Here is a 24,555-nt window from a genome sequence, read left to right as displayed (position 1 = left end):
TTGTTAGCTCCAAGCTGAAGCCTTAGCTAAGGGATTTGGCCATTAGCCGAGCAACATAAAGTCCTCCCCGATCTTCTAACTCCTTTTGAATTAAATTAGAAAGCCATGACAAAACGATCGTTTTGTTGAAGGCCCACTCCGTGTACACGGAGTAGGCACTGAACTCACAGTTTGCTTCAGGTCATGTAAAGTCTCTCAGGAGTCCGTTCCTGCGCGGGCCCCACCTACGGGCTTCGAGCTTCCACGTGCAGGGCCTCTGGCTCCGCCCCCGGCGCAGTGCGCAAGCGCCGCTGCTTTCCGAGCTGCTTGCTCACTGTGCGCACCTCGCTGGGGGGTGCTGCTGTGTTCCTGAGGCTTCCAGGGAAGGCAGTGGGCGAAGGTCTGTACCGTGCTAAGATTGAGTCTGAGGAACTGACTGAGCAAAGAAGACAGCTCAAGGTTTGTGGGGAATGTGGCAGATGAGGAGAGGAGGGTTAGCAGCTAGTTTGGTGTGAGGTAAATTAAAATTAAGGAGTGAAGAATGTTAATTATGGGGAGTCTCAGACGCTACTCTTCTGGCTCGGAGCTTCCCGATTAAATTTATTTTTAAAAATAATAAAATTTTTAAAAATGTTAATTATCATTGATTCAGGGACTCTGGGGCCAAAGGTGGGCCTCCGAGGGCCAGGGCAGCCGACTCTACAGGTGAAATGTTTAGCTTTCCTCAGATGCGCGGGTTCCCGCGCTTTCGCGCTCCCTCTGCCCCCGCTGAGCCCCACGGAGCTGGCCCTGCGTCCTTGTTTGCAGCTGAGGAGAAACTCGCTGCTCTGAGGCAGCGAGAGGAGAGAGCGCCACAACTTGGTGGTGGCCTCCGCCTCGCCCTGGCTCCCTGGAGGCGCAGTTTGTAGTCAGCAGAAGGCAGCGCGGAGCAGCCGCGTTGCGCAGGGCGCGTGGGGATCTCCGTGGTGCGTGGGGATATCCGCGGGGGCGGGGAGGGGGTGGGGCCTCATGGAGGCCCCGCCCGCCCCGGGACCGCAACTCGGGACTCCTGTGGGACTCGCGACCCTGGAGCGCTAGGGCGGGGAACGCCGCCCGGGTGACTGGCAGTCCGTGCGCCTCGTTCTCCCCTGCAGAGCCCGCGCTCGGACCATGCCCGCCTGCGCCGGCTGTCTCGCTGCAGGAGCCGGTGGACGCGGGGGAGCCTCGGTAGGTGAGGGCGGCGCGGGGGTAGCTGGGCTCCGACGCGGGCGCCTGAGGGGAGCGTCCCCCGACTGCAGGAGGACTGGCGCGCCCGGGATGCGGTGCCGCGTGTCCCGGCGCTGTGGCTGTTGTAAGGCTGAGTGGAGGTTTTGCAGGGCTGCTTCGCCCTGGTGGCTCTTGGCTTCCTGGCTCGGCTCAGTGAAGGGAGTGAAACCCCTCGGGTCCCGGCGTGGTGCGGGTGCAGGAAGAGACTCCTGCCTCAGTTTCGTGTGAGCCGCGTCCCAAGCCCAGCCCTGCAGGGATCCTTTCAGGCAGTTTCCATCCTCTCCGCGCTCGGGGTTGAGTTTCCGCGTTTGGAATGCTCGGTTTGAGGCGCATGGCCACCGCGCTGGCTATGTCGGGAGACAGTGCCCAGGGATGATGTTCGAGAAAGTGGAGAGGCTGAGGTCGCTGGCAACTCGGAGACTTTGAAGATACCACGGTTCCCTTCAAGTTTAAAAATGGTGAGCTCTAAGTGCAGTGTGAAGCACCCCAACGCCCTAAGTGCACTGATTGCTTTTGGGGGTGATGGGTGAATATGGGACTGTTTCAAAGTATGAAGTAGAAGTGATACCATTATTCGCTTTTTTTATTTTTGAATTTCCTTTTTGACGACTATGTGTGTTGGTGGAGAAGGAATAGAAGTGATACAAGCTTTGGCGAGCGCGGTGGCTCAACGCCTGTAGTCCTAGCATTTTGGGAGGCCAAGGCGGGCGGATCGCATGAGCCCAGGAGTTCGAAACCAGCCTGGGCAACATGGGGAAACCCCGTCTCTACAAAAAATAATAATAATAGTAGTAGTAATAATACAAAAAATACGAAAATTAGCTGGTGTGTTGCCACGCGCCTGTAATCTCAACTATTCGGGAGGCTGAGGCAGGAGAATCGCTTGAGTCTGGGAGTTTGAGGCTGCAGTGAGCTGAGAATGCACCACTGCACTCCAGCCCGGGCGACAGAGCGAGACTCTGTCTCAAAAAAATAAAAATAAAGTGGTACAAGCTTTAATTGAAATGTCGTTGAGTTCACATTGAGAAAATGGTTAAATTTATTGAATATTTTTAAAAGGTTTTAAGGTTCATCCAAAATATATCATCGCTGCTTGAAAGGGAGAGTTCATTTTAACAGTTGAAGTTAAGGGAACTGGAGGAGTAAAATCAGTATTTAGAGATACGTTTAATGCTTTGTTATTGCTCACTTTCTTAAAGGCCTTTAATTAAAAAACAAAACATAGATCTTTCTTTACCTTATTGCAAAGATATTTTAAAATCTGAACCCTACCTAATCATAAAGATGTAAAAATTTGAGGGAGAGTGCTTAAGCATCAAAACCCATGTATGTTTTCTTTTTTAAATAAATTATTTGGATGAGTGCCAAATAATGCCATGTAATCCTAGGACTTTGGGAGACCAAGGTGGGAGATTGCTTGAGACCAGGAGTTCAAGACCAGCCTGGGGCAACATAGTCCCCGTCTCTACCAAAAAAAAAAAAAAAAAAAAAAAAGGCCAGGCGTGGTGGTGCAAGCCTTTGGTCCCCAGCTATTTGGGATGCTAAAATGGGAAGATTGCTTGAGCCCGGGTGGTCAAGGCTGCAGGAAACCGTGATCACATCATTGCACTCCTGGGCAACAGAGTCAGACTCTGTGAATTCTATAAAAGAATTCATGGAACTAGGCAAACATAAGAAATTACCTGTAGGAGTCTTATTGGCCAGTGGGAAGAAAGCATAAGAACTTCCACTGGCACTTTTTGAAATTTTAATCCTAGCAGCTAGTGATAATTTCCGCTTTAGTATATGGCTTTAGTATGTTAAAAAATGTTTTACAAAATCAGTGAAGTATGATTATAATGCTTTTACTCAATTTCAGGAGATCCGAAGGTCACTTTTTCTCCCAGCACACCTACTAGTGTACTTGAGCACTTTAAAGTTTTTTTTTTTTAATTGTACTGAAGGATGATATACTGTACTGAATTACAAAATTTCTTTAAGTTAGAGAAAACAATCATGATTTTCACAGTACCCAAAAATTTTGGAAAATTGGCAGTTTTAATTTTTGGTAAATGTACTGCTTTGGTCTGCTTTTGCTATGTTCCTATTTCTCATTTATTTCAAAATAGCTTGGCTTCATGAAGGATGATAGAGGGGATTTGAAGTGCCTACATGTTATCCTGTTAGGTCTAATGGAATCTCATTAAATGTCCAGCCCCTGAATGTGTTGCACAGTTGGGATTAGTTTTCCTCTGAATCTATTAAATGTGATATCAAAGGTGAAAAATAACCTCATCTTCTTTCCGTTTATATTTTGTTACTTATCTTTATTAAAGAGGAACTAATTTTTTGTTCAATTAAGCATGTTTAAAATTGATGTTCTGTGGTGATTTACTCTTGCTTTGTAATAATACTTCCAAGCTTTATAAAGTTAGTCAAGTAGTAGGGCAAGATGATCAGGAATTAACTTTTCAGAAATAGCTCTATTTCACAAAGGGAGGTAAACTCACATGACAAACTAAGCAAAGTTCAGAAAATTTAAAACTTGTATGTAAATTTGATGATTGCTTTAATGAACTACTTTGCTTATTAGGATAGTCCCCGAAGTCTGGTAGCAATCCTATATCCTTGGAATGTGTAATCCACATAATGCAAAGCCTTTGTAATTGCTGCCCTTTGAAAATAATGATAGCTAGCTGCTCCTGAGGGGGGAGTGGGGGCGGGGGGGGTCTGTCTTTAATTACAACAGCTGAGACTTTGGCACAGATGCAGTTTCTGCTTTCACCAATGTGACTGAATACGTGTGGACAATTAAATCCTTATCCAAACCCAGTTTTGCATAGCTCTGTTCGTGCCTATTAGACCCTAGGTATACAAAACATATTTTGATTTTTAAGGTTTATCTGAGGTTTAATTAAGCTACTATAACTAAATTTGAAGATTTTTTAGGATAATGATTAATAAAATAACTGATTTGAGTATCTAGCTTGTCCTGATACAAATCTAAAACTACACACAATCACTGTTAATATGCCTCAAGGGGGGAAACTTTGCCAATAAAGATAAAACTTCATTTCTTTTATGTGTTTAAAAGTAAGCTTGTGAGCTCTGGTACATTTACAGGTTGCACAGCAAGACTTTAAGGGTGTGTGTGAGAAAGAATATGAATGCGGAAATGGCATTTTTATATTAAAACAGCAGGAACCATTGTAATTCAGTATTCTAGAGGGTTCTTAGGATACATGGACTTGTGTGATTACTTGAAGCCCCTAACTGTATACAAAAATGTGTGGATTGTGTCAATTTTTGTTGAAGAAAAGATCTATGACTTCATCAGATTCTTTAAAGCATGTGAGACACCCCTCTTATCAAAAACAAAGTTAGCAGTAATGTCGAGAGATGAACACATTTCAGTTTTATGAACTGAAGTAGCTAAATAGTGAAAGAGCTAGGATTCAAACATAGGTTTTTAACTGCCAATCCTTTGCTTCTTCTGTTAGTCCACAATTATTGTACCTTGTAACCTCTTTTCCGGATGGGGCAGTGTTCTCCACTCTGTGGCTTACAGTAAAGCTTTGTTTAGAGAGAGACTTCAAGCTCATGTAAGCATTTAATGTAGGATCTTAGCAAGAACTATGAGCAAAAAAAATGAATTGTACGTAAAGGAGATATATAGGCAAATATTTTCTCGATATACATAGATGAAAACATTACTATAAATTTTGTGCCATTAATATAATAGAGCAAGTCAAAAGGGAGAAAGCATGCCAGCACAGTGGCTCACACCTGTAATCCTAGTAATTTGGGATGCCGAGGCAGGAGGATCGCTTGAGTCCAGAAGTCGGAGACCACCCTTGGCAATATAGCAATGCCCTGCCTCTACAAAAAATTAAAAAATAGGGTCAGGCACAGTGGCTCATGCCTGCAATTCCAGCACCTTAGAAGGCTGAGGTGGGAGGATCACTGGGACTCAGGAATTCAAGACCAGCCTGGGCAACGTAGTGAGACCCCATCTCTACAAAAATTTAAGTATTAATGTGATGCGGTGGCACATGGGTATAGTCCCAGCTCCTGGGTAGAGGGGGTAGGTTGCTGAGGTGGGAGGATCACTTGAGCCTGAGAGGTCAAGGCTGCAGTGAGCCATCACTGTGCCTCTGCATCAGCCTGGGCGATGAATTCTTTTATAGAATTCATAGAGTCTGACTCTGTTGCCCAGGAGTGCAGTGATGTGATCATGGTTTCCTGCAGCCTTGATCACCTGGGCTCAAGCAATCTTCCCATTTCAGCCTCCCAAATAGCTGGGGACTAAAGGCTTGTGCCACCATGCCTGGCTTTTTTTTTTTTTTGGTGTAATTATATATAAATTAGATATAAATTTTATATCTAATTTATATATAAATTTTACATCTAATTTATATCTAATTTATATCTAATTTATATATATTATATATAAATTAGATATAAAATATATATAAATTAGATGTAAAATTTATATATAAATTATACGTAATTATATAATTAAATATAATGTATATTAATTTATATATAATACATTATATATAAATTTTGTATATACATTTTATATATAATTTGTATATACATTTTGTATATAATTTATATATACATTTTATATATACATTTTGTATATAATTTATATATACATTTTATATATAAATTAGCCAGGCATCCTGGCATGCGCCTGTAGTCCTAGGTACTCAAGAGGCTGAGGTGGAAAGATTGCTTGAGCCCAGGAGTTCAAGCGAGCAGAAAACTGTACGCAAATTTTGAATATTATCCAGTCACCAGGAGAAATAAACTGGAGTACTGATCACAGCATTCTAGGCAGAGAAATGAACTTGACTCTTGTGATGCTGTCAGGCACACAATGAGCCATGATTGCACCACTGCACTCCACCCTCCAGCCTTGGCAACACAGCAAGATCTTGTCTCTAAATAAGGAAAAAGCTTTTATTAAATCAACAACAAATTCTTCAGTGGTATAATTACATAGGGTAATGGTGATTAGGAAAGTCTATAAACTCTTTGAGTTTAGAATGGTATTCTTACGAAGATTTATACAACCTTTACATCTGTGTGGTATGTTTTATATAAAGTCACATTTGGCCAAGGAGTAAGAATCAGCTTAAGTGAACAGCAAAAGAAAAAAAAATTGTTTTAAGTTCCTCAAATCCATTTTTCTCTCTAGAAAATGCAATTTTTTGTGTCTTTCAAGCCCATGCTAATCAATTAAACCTAGTGTCTTTCTGTGCCTTGGTTTTTTTCATATGTAAAATGGAAAATTTTCATACGTAAAATGGGAAAATCTGCTTATAAATTATTTTGGTTGACTGTCTTCTGCAGTATTGTCTTTTTCATGGGTCTTTCAAGCCTATTCCCAGCAGTTAAACCTAGTGTTTTAGTTTTTCCTAAGGTATTACATGCCTGCTTATCCAAGGTACAAATACAAGCACTTTAATATATGCTTGTTCTGTCTCTCTCTCTTTTTTTTTTCTTTTGAGATGGAGTCTCGCTCTGTCGCCCAGGCTGGAGTGCAGTGGCACAATCTCGGCTCACCACAAGCTCCGCCTCCCGGGTTCACATCACTCTCCTGCCTCAGCCTCCTGAGTAGCTGGGATTACAGGTGCCTGCCACCACACCAGGCTAATTTTTTTTTTGTATTTTTAGTAGAGACGGGGTTTCACCATGTTAGCCAAGATGGTCTTGATCTCCTGACCTCGTGATCCTCCCACTTCAGCCTTCCAAAGTGCTGGGATTACAGGCGTAAGCCACTGCGCCCAGCTGCTTGTTCTCTTTTAAGGCTAAAACAGAAACAAAGACTTCCCAGGTCAATAAATAATATAACTATTTGAAGAAGAATGGAGGAATGTTAGATGATTAACATTAAACTGTGAGGATTAAAATATTATGCCTCTTTATTTGATTAAACATACATTAATAATAATAGCCAATACTTATATAGCACTTTACCATAAATGAGTCACTGTTCTGTGTGTTGTAGTAATCAATATAGCAGAAGAGTATTGATTAACTGAATTAATCTACTAAATACTGTTATTTTTTTCCCATTTTACGTATGAAGAAACTGAGGCACAAAAGTATAGGTAATGGGTCTAGCGTTGCAGTCAGTAAGGGGCAGATAGAATTTGGGTTTTGGGGGTTTTCTTGTTTGTTTTGTTTTTTGAGACAGGGTGTCACTCTCACCCAGGCTGGAGTGCAGTGGCATGATCACAAGGCTCATTGCAACAGCCACCTTCTGAGCTCAAGCAATCCTCCCACCTCAGCATCCCGAGCAGCTGGGAATACAGGTGTGCCACCATGCCCAGCCTTTTTTTGTTTTGTTTTGTATTTTTTGTAAAGACAAGTTTTCACCATGTTGCCCAGGCTGGTCTTGAACTCCTGAGCTCAAGTGATTCACCGGCCTCAGCCTCCCAAAATGCTGGGATTATAGGCGTGAGCCACAGACCAGGTGGTCTGGCTTCACCAAACTGCCACCAAAAATATTATCTCTTATCCATGGTGTGAATAAGTCAAATAATTTTCTCTTAAAAATAATCTATCTGAATTATGCTAAATTTTTTAGAGGAAAATTTTTTGCTTGGTACAAATTTGCAGTCTGAAAATTACTCTATTTTGGTGATCTTGTATTTAATATGACAATTCAAAAGTAGGACTAAAATTTTTAGTCTGACAAAGGAATAGCAGCATCCCAAGAGTTCATTCTCTGCCTAGAATGCTATGACCAGTACTCGAGTTTATTTCTCCTGGGGACTCAATAATAATCAACTTTTGCCTACAGTTTTTTTTTTTTTTTTTTTTGAAGTCTTTTTAAGTCTTCAGTTGGTCTATTTGGTATAATTCCCACCAGGTTTGTTGCAGTACTTTGACATTGCACGATCAAACAGTTTCTGAAGAATTTTTGAGAAGCCTGTTTGTTACTAAAGTCAGGTAGAATCTTAAAATGAATGTTAGAAGCAGACAAGTTATATTAAAATTCATTCTTGATAGGGACATTAGTAAGAAGGCACATGAATTGCTAGTTGTTAGCTTTGTTACCCCCACATTTAATGTAAGTACCTAAAGAAAATGTGTAAGTGAACTCCTTCATGAGAAAGATGTATAATTAGATACATTTAGAAATTTATAATTGTGTATTAGTGTTTTTCTGGGCATAACTCCATTACAGTATTAGATAACTTGTTTTAACCTTATCAAGTAATACATTTTTTTAATTTTAGGTTCAGCAGATCATAAAAGGTGAATAATGGTCAGCAGCTATGTTTTTCATACTAAAATGTGGAAAATAAAGCTGTTGACTTCTTTGAATTAACACAGAAAGATAGTTTAATGTTTTAAAATGGGAGGAATATTTTATATGCAAGATGACTTCATGCACACCTCATTGACATTGAAAGAGAAGCTGAGGAATACTTGTGGTTTTTAACCGGAAAACAACTCACAGGGGAGGAAAAGTTGATTCAGTATTGGTCAATCCTAGTTAGAAATTTATGAATTTCTAGTTAAAAATGTATTACCTATATAGCTATTTTCCTACATTAATCAAAATGAATTGTGTGAATATTTAGTTATGACCAGTTTCAGGGTTTAAATAAGGTCCTTTTTTTTTTTTTGAGACGGAGTCTCACTCTGTCACCAAGGCTGGAGTGAAGTGGCACCATGTTGGCTCACTGCAACCTCCATCTCCTGGATTCAAGCAATTCTCCTGCCTCAGCTTCCTAAGTAGCTGGGATTACTGGCGCCCACCACCACACCCGGCTAGTTTTTATATTTTTGGTAGAGATGGGGTTTCCCCGTGTTGGCCAGGCTGGTCTCGAACTCCTGACCTCAGTTGATCCACCCACCTGAGCCTCCCAAAGTGGTGGGATTACAGGCGTGAGCCACTGCGCCCAGCCTAAATAAGGTCGTTTTATTATTATTTCCTTTCCAAGACTTGTAGTTATTAATTCCCTTGAAAATTGTGTCATTATCTTTAATCATCTGATTATTTCTTTGTATTTCCCTAATGTCTTTTAAAAAGCCTCATAACCATAATAGATTAGTAACTAATCCCTGTGCTTTTATGACAATTCCCAACTTCTTTTGCATATAATTTCCATCTGTTTGAGCAGAGAATGCACTCAGTTTGGGGTTGTACATGATTGATCTGTCCTCATCTTTCACAACCTATTAGCACAGTCATCTTCCATATTTCATACCCTTCTAACACCATATCTGATTTCAAGGACCTTGGCAAGGTAATTATCTCTCTGTTTATATCTGCATAGGGAAGACAAGTGGCTTTAAGCAGGCAAAGTGGTGACTTTTTTGCCATTCTCAGTTTTTCGCTATCAGTAACACAGAGGATGGCATTTATTATATTTAATGCTTGGGCTGAAAAAAGAATGCTGATTTGTAGAAGGATAGGTAATCCAGGTAATCTTCCTTGTGGAATAAGATGCAAGTTATCCTGTGCTAGCTTACTTTATGGTAGAGTGGGTCTATTTCAGTCAAGCCAGTCAGAATGTGTCCTTTTTGAGAAAGCTGAAGGAAGGACTAGGACTGAAGGATTGATTCAGTGAAAAGTTGAGCTGTTTCTCACCTTTCTCTGCAGCCAGGATGACCTTGGCCTTTTTGTGGAACTCAATCTGTTTGTACTGCAGCTCCTAGACTCCAAAGGGAAAGAAACCAAGGGAGTCCTAACCCCCGGGGGCCCCTTAACTTTGATTTTTCCCCGTGATGAAAAGCAGCTGGACTGGAAGTACTCCTCCCCATAGCCTGGGCTCTTGGGACAGTCTTTTAAACATGTAAATTATTTTTAAGTCTGCTCTCATTTGACTATATAATTAGATAGATACAAGATCCTCCTTGGACCTAGAGGAGAGCCTGCCCCAAATTTTTAGAGAAATACATCTATACAGCATAGGTCATTAAAACAAGATTATAATTTGAGTCATCACAAAATCATGGAAATCTTTGAGTGCCAGTTTTGGCTTCTAGTTTGGGAAACCCTTCATAATGGAGGTTGGTTGATTCAACATAGACTATGTAATATGCATTATCAAAATAAAATAGTTTAACCACATAGTTTAAAAGCATAATCCCTCTCTTGCCTTTTCCCTGAGGGGCAACAGACAAAGTCTGTGCAATAAATATGAACACCTTGAGAAATGTACTGGTAATCTTCAGACATTTCCTTCCTGGAATACTTAAATTCTACTGTGCTTCATCACCTAGATTGGTGGTTCTCAAACTGTGGTCTCTCTTCTCTATCAATGTCACCTGGGAATTTATGAGAAATAAAAATTCTTGGGCCTTAAACATACAGAATTAGAAACTCTGGAGGTGGGACCCAGTAATCTGTATTTTAATAAGCCCTCTAGGTGATTCTGATACACACTGAAGTTGGAGAATCACCAATCCCTTTGATCATCAAGAATGAACCATAGTTTTTTGCTTTGCTGGTCTGTTACTTCACTATAAATATTTTATTGCCCATTTGGATATTACTGCATGTGTATACCAGGAATTGGCAACCTGTGTTGTTAGTACTACATTGAATGATACCCAAGTTAAAATTGTTAGTGACCTTCACAGTTCTTTTCTACTTCCTTGTCTTCCTTCTTGCAGAGTGCCTGAAACAAGGTAGCCACTGGATAATTTGTTAATTGAATGCCTATCTTCCCCGCTTCCTGCCCTCCCCCTGCAAAAAGCAAAATCACGTTTTCATTTATCTTTTGGTTTCTTCCTCTGCAGGAGCTTTAAGCCTGAAAGTGAAGTTCCCAGTTGCAACTATTTCTTTTTCCTAATAGTGACTCTGGCTAAAAGAGATTCCTGATACATTAAGAAAAAAAAAAAAAAAGGAGGAAAAGGAAAAAATAGTTCTTATATACCTGATTAGATGCCTTCCTCAGAATTATCTTAGACCAGCGGATCTCAAACTTATCTTACATCAGAATCACCTGGAGAACTTGTCAAACCACAGATTTCCGGGCCCAGCCTCTAGATTCAATAGGTCTGGGATGAAGCCAGAGGATTTGCATTGCCAACAAGTTCCCAGGTTGTGCTGATGCTGCTGATCTAGGGACCACAGTTTGAGAACCACTTCCCCTAGTTCACTAGACCAGAAATACAGGTAATTTCATGATGTGCTTGTTAGGTGTCCCTCAGCTTGCGTAGCCAGTGATCTATAATTAGGAAGTATAGGACATGCCCAGGTGACAAACTTTGTTAAGTAGTAGTTTTTTCTAGCTCTGTGCCTTTCCATATTCCAGAAGTTAAGATCTTCTCTTTCAACATAAGACTTTTTTCAGACTTTGAAAACTTCCTCAGACTTACTTGTCTAAATAATTGAGGTTGAGTGGAATAGATTTTTACCCAACTCTTACCACACTGATTACTTCATTTCTCTGCTTCTGTTTCTTTTTATTTCAAGCTTAATTTTTCCAGTATTATTATATACTCAAACATACGTTGCTTAAGTTGATATTGTTTATCTGTTTTCTGTACTCCCATACAATTTACTGAAGAATGGGAAATGGGCATTTCTTCTGGATTTTTTCTCACAGCTAAACACAGTTGTTACAGACTTGACTCCTTGTCACTTGAATTCTTATTATGAAACACATCCTTAGCATCTCCTTAAACAGAGATTGAAAACAGATGAAACTGAGGCCTTTTTTCCAAACTCTTCTGTAAGCCTTTTTTTCTTGCTAAACAAGTGGTTTTAAGGAGGAAAAATTGAAATATTAATCAATACAGAATTCTTGTATTTAATAGGAACTTTAGTTAAATATTTTCAACCATATCTATGCAAACACTATATTCCTGTGCAGATTAATCTTCTGCAGATTAAATTTATAGGTACTCTACTAGATAGCTTCTGGTAGAGAAAAAAGCTATTGAAGACCATTTTGGTTTTTCATTTTCTTTTTTTGTTTGTTTGTTTTGCGACAGGCTCTTATTCTGTCAACCAGGCTGGAGTGCAGTGGCACAAACACAGCTCATTGCAGCCTTGACTTCCTAGGCTCAAGTTATCCTCGCACCTCAGCCTCCTGAGTAGCTGGGACTACAGGCACGCCTGGCTAATTTTTTAACTTTTTGGTCCCACTATGTTGCCCAAGCTGGTCTCAAACTCCTGACCTCAAGCAAGCTTCCTGCCTTGGCCTCCCAAAGTGCTGGGATTACAGGTGTGAGCCACCATGCCCAGCCCTAGTTTTTCTTTTCATGGAATATCACCCATGAATTGTAGAAAGGTTTACCAAATCAGTACCTTCTTTGTTAAAACCTGTGGTTGGTGTGGTTCTATAATTTCAGTGTCCTGTAGCCAACTTTTCTTTTTCCTATTGCAGGGATTTTGTATGCCACTCTTTTGCCATTCCAGAAAGTCTGGAACAGCTCTGTGCAAGTGTCTTTGTGTTGACATCCTCCCTCGAGAACTTTCATGATCAAATTAAGACAATTGGTAACATCTTCATGCATATTTCCTTTCTTATACATGACAGTTGTGTTAACTTACAAGTTTGCTTCAGATTCTTATTAATGTACTAACTTAAAAACTATCTTTCAACTATCTATAATTACAGTAGACATAGAAATGTCATCAGTCATCAGTTTTCAAATACACATATTACTCATATAATTGTTGCTAAATATTTCATGTTACTAATGATATCCTTATGTGAATGCTGGTGAGAGAGATGGATCATCACTATCACAGTACTCAGAATTTCTGGTTCCCAAATTATTTGACATTTTATTTTTATATGCCAGTCTCTCATTTTAATTACCCTGATATTGCATGGCTATATTTGTCCCTGATTATTTCTTTTTATTCTCTACGTTTACTTCTTTGGGTCTCTTAGACAATGACAATTAAAGCACTTGAGTGAAATATACACAAACTAGTAAGTCAGTAAAGGATAAGATGTTCTTTTATTTATATGATGAGTTCTAAAATATTTTCAAAGACCAATCTACTGTGTCAGCTTTAAATAGCTTTTGACCTTTTTTTGGATGCTTAACTTGGAGAAAAGAAAAAAGATCTAGAATTTGGAGTAAATCTCAAATTTTGCTAAATGTTTCACCAATAAAAGTTATCTTTTCTTGAAAATGCATAGCATTTTAAATATATTAATTAGTACCATATAGAGATATACCTTATAATCAGTAGTATTATCTTGAAATCACGAAATAAGTTAAAAGTTGTCTAGCTTCACAGGAACATGAAAGCTCATTATAATAGGTCATTAGGATTTGGGCTAATTATAGTTTTCTGTTGTCTCCATGGTGCATACGGTCGGAGTTAGGGTTTAAATGCCTCTAGAAAGAAATACAAGAATGGAGTTGGGGCCAGGTGCGGTGGCTTACGCTTGTAATCCCAGCACTTTGGGAGGCTGAGGCGGACAGATCACTGGAGGTCAGGAGTTCAAGACATGGTGAAACCCCATCTCTACTAGAAATACAAAAATTAGCCGGGCACGGTGGCACATGCCTGTAATCCCAGCTACTCAGGAGGCTGAAGCAGGAGAATCGCTTGAACCCAGGAGGCGGAGGTTGCAGTGAGCCGTGAGCCAAAATCATGCCACTGTACTCCAACCTGGGCGATAGAGTGAGTGAGACTGTCTCACACGCACACACAAAAAGAACGGAGTTTGAATAGTGTAGTGGTTTAGATCCATACTTAAGCATCAGGCCTGGACTTGAAAACCAACTTACCAGTTTGGTTACCTCGGATAAGTTTCTTAACCTTTCTGAGTCTGTTGTTCTCATCTGAAAATGAGAGCAACACCATCAATCTGTGAAGATAAAATGAGATACTGTATGTAAGCTACCTATACTGTGCGTAGCATGTATCATAACTGCAGTGATTGACTAAAAATCAACGTTTTGTGCTGTATGTAAAAACACTAGAGCAAGCTCATGTGCTGCGTTACAGGTGGTTTTCCCAAGTAGAGCTGCGTGAGATTGGTGAGCTGACACTGGGATTCTGGATAGCAGATGAGAATGTACTGAAGGGAAGAAAAAGAGAAAAGCTTATTGAGAAAAGAGGAGGGAAAGAAGAGGGAGGAATGGAAAGGCTTGAGAGAAGGAACTGAGATATGCAGAAAACAGACAGCTCTCTCCCCCAGAATGGAACAGGAGTGAAAGGGAGACAGAAACCAGGAGGAAAAAAATGAATAGAGAAGACAATGAAGAGATAATTATTGGGCTGGGGGAGCTTCTGATCATAATTCTCTACATGTTTCTGTTTTTATTTTTATTTTGTAGATGTTCCCTTATCAGTTTTCATGTATGGACTGAGTACTGATTATAACTGTGTAATGCTGGATGCCATTGAAGAGTGGTAAGTATTTCAAATAATGGCTTTGTTACTGCTTTATTTATACCTTGTTGATTTATTTTAACTACTTTACAATTGATTTATAAATAATTCGGCAATAAAGAAGATAGATGAAGAGTGTCTTTTATCACACATTGGAATACTTTAAAGTATGTAAATATTTATTCTTGATGATAATAGTTATTGGGTACTGTCTTAATCTACTCGGGCCACTACAACATAATATAAACTGGGTAACTCATAAACAACATAAATTTATTTTTCACAGTTCTGGAAGCAGAGAAGTCCAAGATCAAGGTGCTGGCAGACTCAGTGTCTGGGATGATGGGTGCTTTCTCATAGGTGGTGCATTTTCATTGTGTTATTGCGTGGTGGAAGGAGGTAGCTAGCTCCCCTGAGGGTCTTTAATAAGTATGCTAATCCCATTCATGAGGGGTCTGTTCTCAAGACTTAATCATCTCCAAAGGCCTCACCTCTTAATACCATCACTCTGATGTTTAGGTTTCAACATGTGAGTTTCAGGGGGGCACGAGCATTCAGACCATAGCAGGTATTTATTTTATAAGGAAGTATACTTTGTGCTGGAGATAGAAAAATGGGTAAATTGTAGTCCAGTGGAGAATATTGTCCCGTACATAATTGACCTTAATTTAGGGTAAGTATTGACACTTTCAATAACTAATTTGAAAGTCAAGCCAATATGCAAATATTGCTTAGAACATTTGTGGTATTCAAGGTTTGGAATTACTTTTTGAACCAATACATAAGCAGGGCAAGAAAATGAGGCCCAGCTTAGTGGCTCATGCCAGTAATCCCAGCACTTGAGAGGCAGAGGCAGGAGGATTGCTTGAGGTGAGGAGTTTGAGACCAGCCTGGGCAACATAGCAAGACCTTGTCTCTCAAAAAATAAAATAAAAAATTAGTCTGGTGAGGTGGCATGTGCTTGCAATCCTAGCTACTTAGGAGGCTGAGGCAGAAGGATTGCTTGAGCCCAGGAATTCAAGGTTACAATGAACTGTAATTGTACCATTGCACTCCAGCCTGGGTGTCAGAGTGAGATCTTGACTCTTAAAAGAGAATTAGTTGCTTTTTAGACAGATTCTTAAAATTTTTATATTTTTAGTCAAAAGTGGTTTTGTCACATTTGGTTACCCACATATTAATCATATGGGTTTTAAATGATTTTTGGTTGATTCTAAAGTGAAATTCACTCTCAGCAGATGGGAATTGGACCCACTATTGACATTTAAAAAGCAAAAATACCATAGTCATGGAAGGAAATACTCTAGGCAAATAAATGTTCTAAGTAATTGGAAAGGTAGAGGAGGAATTTGGACTGTTTAATGTAATGAGGCTATCCAACTTTAAGGCATCGGCTTACATACAGTGTACAATTTCTTGCATATGCCTATATGTGGAGCCACAGAGAAAATGTAGATAGAGCCTGAAAGTGGTAGGAAGAGGGATAGGTGTTAGGAGGAGGCAAAATATTTTACAGTTTACAATACAACTTTAAGCCTTACCAAAACACAAATGAGGAAAGTAAAGCTTAGGAGCAGACATCTAGTGAGTGGCAGAATCAGGACAAGATACCTACATCTGCCGACTTCTTGTTCGGAATATTTTATTTCATAAATCCTTTCAAAAAAATTTTTTTCAACCCGATTTTGTAAAGACAATTTGGAAGGGAAGTGAAAGGTTGGTTTGTTAAATCACAAAGGTGTGAATTTCCTAGCCAGGTTATCTTTAGCTACTTGTCACTGGTTGGCCCTGAGAATTTAGATACCCTCCCACCACCCCACATATTTTAAATGGTCACTATGATCAGTTCTAGACTTTTTTGCATTGGGGGAAAAAATTGCTTTCAGTCTTAGAGTCTTCAGAACAAATCTGAAAGAGGCTTTATTTGTTAGAACTTCATAATAGATTTATTACTTTTATCCAGATACTAAGATTTTATTCTCCCCAAATAAATTACTACAGTTTTACTATAAATTTTTAAGGGTTTAGAGATGTGTAGTGCATTCTAGTGTATGAGGCTTTCTTTTCATACTGCATATCTTTCTGAGGAAGTGGTCAATATGGGCACTGATTCTAAGAAGCACACAGGTTCTGCTTGTCTAAATCTTTTAAACTTAAGTAAAACAAATATCAACAGAATGGGGGCATTCTTTTGGGGAGTTATGTTGACTTTTTTTTTTTTAATCGTATGGTTCTGGTAGTGAGCTGAGGTAACTACTGGAATTATTAACGTAGTTGCTATAAGCCTTTGTCTCTGGATCACACTAATGCCCTCTAAGGAAGTGGACTGAATAGATGGTTCATCTTCTCCAACAGAATTTGGTAATCTGTTTCTAAAAGACTGAGATTTGGCAGTGGCAAAGTAAACAAGATGAGTGAAAATAAATGAAAAATGGCCTACGTCCTAATAACCATTTTAAATAAAATTAAAAGCGTGATAAAACTACTGCCATGCATTCTTTGCTCTTTGCCTTCTAGTTTTCTATTCATTTAATATAAAGAGGATGGAGATAACCCAGAAACACTTTTTTTTAATAACTTCTACCTCATATGTATAAGATTGAGGGGAAGTTTAAAAAAACTTTATGGGTCGTCATTGTCCTGCATTTAGGCATTCCAGATGTTCCACTCTTCTCCCAAGTTCCAAGGTACCAATAGTCGAACTTCACATTAAAGGATTTGAGAAAAATGAAAGAACTTCACAAGTCACTGTGATGATACTGAACTTTCTTTAAATGTATGTGTTTGGCCGGGCACGGTAGCTCACACCTATTGTAATCTCAGCACTTTGGGAGGCCAAGGTGGATGAGTCACGAGGTCAGGAGATCGAGATCATCCTGGCCAACATGGTGAAACCCCGTCTCTACTAAAATACAAAAAATTAGCCAGGTCTGGTGGCAGATGCCTGTAGTCCCAGCTACTTGGGAGGCTGAGGCAGGGGAATTGCTTGAACCTGAGAGGCAGAGGTTACAGTGAGCCGAGATCGCACCACTGCACTCCAGCCTGGGGACACAGTGAGACTCTGTCTCAAAAAAAAAAAAAAAGCATGTGTTTAAAAGGTGTTGACATGTAAACCCTTGAATAACCTATACATTTACCTAATGGAATGTCACATAATGGCTTCATAGGTGTTGAGTCTGAGCTCCGTTAAAAAAAAAAAGATCTAATGCTTAACCAGATACTCATGCCTTAATTGGCAGAGAAAGGTCAGCAACATTCTTTAAGTCCAATAAGAGGATTATTAATAGATGGATTTTACTGATGGCCTCTTAGGGGCATCCTCTGACCCTTCAACAAAGCTTGGTTTCAAACTTCTAGTCCATGAAAAGCAATGTATTATTTAACTTTACCCCTTCAGTACCCCTATCACCAATTCAGCAGTCATTTGTTGACAGTCTTTTTTTTTTTTTTTTTTGAGATGAAGTCTCGCTTTGTCGCCTAGGCTGGAGTGCAGTGGTGCAATCTTGGCTCACTGTTGACAGTCATTTTGTGCAAGATTGACATCTAAGTCATTATACTACATTTTTTTTTGGTATGGGCCTTTTCCATCTTACCATACAGATTATGCTCTTGCTGACTAAAGATCAGTTCAAACTAACCTATAGGAGATCTTCTAAAAATCCTCTGTCTTGGTGCATTCAGGCTGCTGTAACAAGGTACCATAAACTGGGTAACTTATAGACAACAGAAATTTCTTTGTCACAGTTCTGGAGGCTGGGGAATCCAAGATCAAGGTGCTGGCAGATTTGGTAGCTGGTGAGGGACTGCTTCCTGGTCCACAGACAGCTGTCTTTTCGCTGCATCTGCACATGGTGGAAGCTACGAAGGAGGTCTTTACAGTCTGTTTGTAAGGGTACCTTCATGAAGGCACCACCTTTCATACCTAATCAGCTTCTGAAGGCCCCACCTCCCAGTACCTTCACATTAGGCTTTTTCTTTATGTTTTTTGTTTTCTAACAGTTTGATAGTTTTAACTCTTATCTTTAATCTTTGACCCATTTGCAGTTAATTTTTTTACATGGTTTAAAGTAAGAATCCAACTTCATTCTTTTGCACATGGATATCCAGTTTTCCTGGCACTATTTGTTGCAGACTGTGCTTTCTTCCACTGAATGGTCTTGGCACCCTTGTGGAACATCATTTCACCATATATGTGAAGGCTTATCTTGGAACTCTTCTTCCTATTTTATTGGTCTTAGATGTCTGTCTTTATGCCTGTTCCAAGCTTTAAGGAATATGAGTTATGGAAATAGTGAATGAATTAATAATATATATCAATCATACAGGAAGCAGGGTATTATAAACAAACGATAACACACACACACACACAAATAGGAGAATTGGAGTTGAGACTTAAGATGTTGGAATTATCAAATACGGATTTTTTTTAGAGACAGAATTTTTTTTCTTGCTACATTGCTATGTTGCCCAGGCTGGAGTACAGTCATAGCTCACTACAGCTTTGAACTCATAGGCTCAAGCAATTCTCCCACCACAGCCTGCCATGTAGCAGGAAGTACAGGTGTAAACCATCACACCCAGTTTAAATACAATATATTTTTAAAGAAATGAGAAAGGCTTTAAAATGTGAGAAGCAGATTTTTTTAAGAACCAAATATAACCTTTATTAATGAAGATAGTAATAATTATAGTTAACTCAATGGACTAGAAGCAGATTAGACCTAGCTGAAGAGAGTCAGTGAACCAGATGTTAGATATGAAGAAACATGATATGATTTTTAGATATGAAGAAGGGTTAAGAAACATGAAGAATAAAGATAGAAATTTGAACATAGGTAAATAGAAGTTCTATACTAAGGAAATAGAATGATGTCACAACAATATTTAAAGATAAAGTTTCTGAGAATTTCACATAATTGTTGAAAGATACCAAAAGTTAGATATAAGAAGTTCATCAAATACTTTAGCCTAGAACATCATGATGAAAATGCAGGACATAAGAGACAAAGAAGATACTAAAAGCTGCCGGAGGAAAAGATTGCCCATAAATGAATGACAATTAAATTGGAGGTGATAACATCTTGAGAGTGCTGAGAGAAAGTAGCAGTCATTCTAGAATTTTCTACCCAGGAAAATTAAGCCTGATGGCAGCATGTCTACTAAAGAATAGAATTTATCATATTAAATTGTAAAAAATTTAAAACATTCCCTTTAAAATCAAGGGCAAGATCAAGATACCTGTCATTATCAGTTATATTCAACATTGCACTAGGTACAAGAAATAAATAGCATAAGAATCAGATGGGAAGAAACAAAATCGTAAGTCATTGTACTGTCCATTATTCACAGAGGATATGGTGGTTGATGAAGCTAAATTATTACAATTAGTAAGAGCTTAACAAGGTTGCTGGGTAGCCAATATATAGAAATTGGTTTCAGGGAGTCATTTGCCTCGTGATTGAGTGCATTCACTCTGGTGCCACACTGCCTAGCTTTGAATTCCAGATTCTGCCCTTCCTAGCTTTGTGTCCTTGGACATATTATTTAACTTCCCTGCACTTTTGTTTTGTAATTTAAAATAAGGGTATCTCATAGGGATGTTGTGAAGATTAAATGGATCAGTATATATCTAAAGCATTTAGAAAAGTGTCTGGTACCTGGTAAGTGTTATATACGTGTTAGCCATTTTTATTATCAGTATCAACATCATTTTTTTTTTTTTTTTGAGGTAGAGTCTCACTGTCGCCCAGGCTGGAGTGCAGTGGCACAATCTCGGCTCACTGCAAGCTCCACCTCCCGGGTTCACGCTGTTCTCCTGCCTCAGCCTGCCAAGTAGCTGGGACTACAGGCGCCTGCAACCACGCCCGGCTAATTTTTTGCATTTTTAGTAGAGACGGGGTTTTACCGTGTTAGCCAGGATGGTCTCGATCTCCTGACCTTGTGATCCGCCTGCTTCGGCCTCCCAAAGTGCTGGGATTACAGGCGTGAGCCACTGCGCCCAGCTACATCATTTTAAACATAGTAGTGAATAAAATAAGTTTTAAAGATACCATATATAGTAACATAAAAATTATAAAGTACCTTAGAATAAATACTTTAAAAGAAGTGTAAAAACCCTCAGGGAAAAAAATTATAAAAGTATTGAAAGACATTAATGAACTGAATACCATCTTCACAGATAGGAAAACTAATATAACAATATAACTTATCTTAAGATCGATCACTGGGTTCAGTGAAGTTCCAGTTAAAACCTAAACAAGATTTATTATTAGATAGGCCTAATTTAAAATGTGTATAAAAGTGCAAAGAGGCTGTGGAAGAACAAGATTTGTTTTTTTTTTCTTCTGGTTTTGCTCAAGCATGTATCAAGATTTGTTACAATATGGTGTTGATGCATGAATACAGAAAGACACCAATGAAACAGAGCACAGAGCCCAGAATTCATACATATGTGGAAAATGGGTTTATGTCAGAGATGGCATTACAGATAAATAGGAATAAGAAAGGTTGTTTTAAAAAATGCTAGCTGTTTGATATTCACTTGGAAAACTCAAACCTTTATTTTTTACCATAGACAAAAAATGAATTTGAGGCAAAGTAAAGACTTAAAGGTAAAAGGCAAAACTATGAAAGTTTTAGAAGAAAATATATGGGATATCTTTATGATCTTGGGGAGAAGTATTTCTTAAAGTTGATCAAAAGCAAAAATGAAAGCACAAAATATAAAGAAAAATATTCGTAGTTGGGACTAAAATTAAGCATACCTATTTTAGAAAATGAAAATACAATTTTTAAAAGTGGGGGGAATTACTTGCAATAAATATAATTAGCAAAAAAGATAGTATCTCATATAAAGATTTCTTGCAAATACATAGAATAAACAAACTGATAGAAAATCAGGTAAAAAACTTGAATGGATATTTCACAGATGTGGAAACATGACCAATAAATATGCTTAGTACATGATCATTCTCAAAAATTGGGGGCTGGATTCAGTGGCTTATGCCTACAGGCACTTTGGGAGGCTGAGGCGGGCAGATCACTTGAGGTCAGGAAGCTGAGACCAGCCTGGCCAACATGGTGAACCTCCCTCATCTCTACAAAAATTAGCCAGGCGTGGTGGCACGTGCCTGTAGTCCCAGCTACTTGGGAGGCTGAGCCAGGAGAATCGCTTGAACCCAGGAGACAGAGGTTGCAGTGTGCTGAGATCACGCCACTTCACTCCAGTCCAGGCAACAGAGCAAGACACTGTCGAAAAAAAAAAGGGGGGGGGGTGCGGGGAGAAAATGCAAACTAACCACAATCAGTTATCATTTGCTCCTGTCAGGTTGGCAGAAAGTAAAAACTACCAACATAAGGTGTTGATGAGAATATGGAGAAACTGGAACTCCCATACACTCTTGGTGATGATGTGTAATAAAAGATTCAGAAATAGCCAAGCATGGTTGGCATGTGCCTGTAATCCTAGCTACTTAGCCATTGGGGAGGCTGAGGCATGAGGATCAAAAATCAGTGTGCAGTTAGCCAGCATCTTCCCATGACGGTGCCCTCACTCACCCCACACAGTGCAATGAGGACAAACCAGAATTCTCCAAGGCATTTATTGATTGCTTGAGCTCAGGAGTTTGAGACCAGCCTGGGCAACACTAGTGAGACCTAGTCTCAAAGGAAAAAAAAAAGATTCAGAAATGAGACTATACAGAAATTAGTTTTTCTGTGTGAGGAATCTTCCTCATGTAGAAACAAAATTAAAAGACAAAAATATTAAAATACATATGACAGACAAAACTAATTTATTTGTATATGAAGTCCTTATAAATCATTAACTACAATACTATCTTTGTGGAAAAAAATGGACAAAAAGATAAGAACAAGTGATTCACAGAAAAAATAGCTCAATGTCACTGATAATGAATTAAATGCAAACTAAAACCACAGTTCTATTTTTATTTACCAAGTTTTCAAAGGTTAGGTTTGATGAAATATTAAAAAATAAAAATATAAAGAATATTTTCTTTTAAGCAAAAATTAGTAAATAATAAAGGCTAGATACAGACAGGTGAGTTACTAAGAGACCAAGAAAATCAGGATTATGAAGTCATAGAAGTCTGGCAAGCTGTGTTATTTGAAGAACAGAGTGGTCAAGAGTTAAACAGAGAGAGGCCACGTGAGTCATGAACCGCAAATGACTGATGTGGATAATCATTGATGACTTTGAAGATTGCTGTTTAGGTAGAGTAATGGAGGTAGAAATCAAAGCAGATTGAGAAGGGAATGGGAGGTGAGCTAGACAATGGCAAATATTTGCATTTCTGAGATGAACTCAGCTGATTTATGATGTATTATCATTTTTACTTTTGATTGAATTTCTACTGATTTAATTTCCTCCTAATAATAACAGGATTATTCATTGTTTTTATTTCTTCTTGAATCAATTTTGGTAGCTTTTTTCCTAAGAATTATTTTGTCTAATATCTAAATGTATTCGCTTAAAGTTGTTCATAACATACATTCTCTTAAAACCTATATAAATAGATGTTTAAATTGTTAGCAAACTCTTGTTTTTGGTTCCTTTGTTCTTTAGTTATTATTTTGAGTACCTGTTAAAGTATATGGTATATACTTTATATACCATATGTACTATGAAGTACATGGTATATGTATTGCCGTGTACATTATTTCTGAATGTTTTAGAATTGATTTCTTTCTCTGTCTAGAATAGCCCAGGACTCCAGAAGACAGCCTCAGCATGAATCCTCAGAATTCAAACTTCCTGATTTTACATATATATATATATATATATATATATATATATATATAACTAATACATAAATATATATAATCATTGTAGGACTATTTCATATGATATAATTTGTAATATGTAACATATAAATATAAAGGTTATAGGTCTATGTTACATGAGCATAAAGAAATATATATCAAAGGTCTAATATCCCATGCCAAAAAAACCCAAACAAAAAAAATATGAAGTTATCACTTTAACATGGTTGAAGTTTGGGCTGAAGTTAAAGAGACGTTATTCCTACTTAAAAGGTAATAACTGAAAAATCGCTGAGCACAACTTACTTAATGAAGGATATTGAATACCATTGTGTCCTGATTATTCATCTTTCATTAGTTGTAAACTTAGCTTTTTGTGGCAAAGTATTATCCTAAGTAAGCACTGAGGAACAGAAGTGAACTTCATAAATCTTTCCTTTGTTAGTAAATTATGCTAGAGAAACCCTATAGCTGAAATCATTGAGCTTTCTTGAATATGTAATTTTTTTTTCTTTGAGCCGGAGTCTCACACTGTTGCCCAGGCTGGAGTGCAATGGTGCGATCTCTGCTCGCTGCAACCTCCGCCTCCCGGGTTCCAGTGATTCTTCTGCCTCAGCCTCCCGATTAGCTGGGATTACAGGCACACACCACTACACCCGGCTAATTGTTTGTATTTTTAGTAGAGACGGAGTTTCACTATATTGGCCAAACTGGTCTCAAACTCCTGACCTCGTGATCCACCCACCTCGGCCTCCCAAACTGAATATGTAACTTAACTGTAGTTAAAGACAGTATTGAGGATTGTGCTTTGAGGATTGTCCCAGCACTTGGCTGTTCAAGTAAAGTATATTCAACTGATTATTCTTTACCTTTATGTGCTGTTGTTACAGGTCATGACTAATCGAAGATGTTTTTATAGCATAAGGCATTCTAAACTATTTTCCATTCTTCCCCTTACTAAACTGCGAGGTGAACATGGCAGCCTTGACAAGTATCTCTAGAGCTGGTGCATCTTAGGAGTATTCTTGTTAGAAAGCAGGACCCCACTATTGTCTGTCATTGTGGCTGAATGGAAGAAGGGCTGGCTTTCTTCTCTTTTTCTAGAGGTCTTTTTCATTCCCTGATCCATGTTTGATTGGGTGATTGCAAGATCACCTTTCACAAAGAACAGGAGGGGATTAAGAGGGACATCCTTGTGAACCTTCTTAGAACCTTATCCTTTGTGATCTTTC

General features: G+C 38.8%; 1 protein-coding gene and 1 long non-coding RNA gene across 6 annotated transcripts in view; one reads left to right on the top strand and one right to left on the bottom strand.

The window, feature by feature from the left end:
- Nucleotides 1–249: 249 nt before the first annotated feature.
- TEX15 (testis expressed 15, meiosis and synapsis associated) overlaps nucleotides 250–24,555 on the top strand; it is an 87,632-nt gene continuing 63,326 nt past the window's right edge. For 2 of the 5 annotated variants that reach the window (XM_054656628.2, XM_063816999.1), the window contains exons 1-2: nucleotides 250–438; nucleotides 14,488–14,563. The gene's annotated coding sequence lies outside the window, so the exon portion shown is untranslated. Of the gene's footprint in view, nucleotides 439–14,487; nucleotides 14,564–22,655; nucleotides 22,824–24,555 lie in introns of those variants that run through there. The other 3 variants (XM_063817000.1, XM_063816998.1, XM_054656630.2) reach the window with 3 other exon arrangements.
- Nucleotides 11,623–24,544, bottom strand: LOC107976280 (uncharacterized). Its single transcript, XR_001720131.2, has 3 exons — nucleotides 24,193–24,544; nucleotides 13,936–14,015; nucleotides 11,623–11,930 (listed from the first exon to the last, which is right to left on the bottom strand). It is a non-coding gene; the product is annotated as an uncharacterized LOC107976280 (long non-coding RNA).

This window comes from Pan troglodytes, chromosome 7 (genome assembly GCF_028858775.2).
Source record: "Pan troglodytes isolate AG18354 chromosome 7, NHGRI_mPanTro3-v2.0_pri, whole genome shotgun sequence".
NCBI classification, from domain to species: domain Eukaryota; kingdom Metazoa; phylum Chordata; class Mammalia; order Primates; family Hominidae; genus Pan; species Pan troglodytes.
The sequence above is the reverse complement of the archived record's forward strand: the minus strand, read 5'-3'. Positions and strand labels throughout refer to the sequence as shown.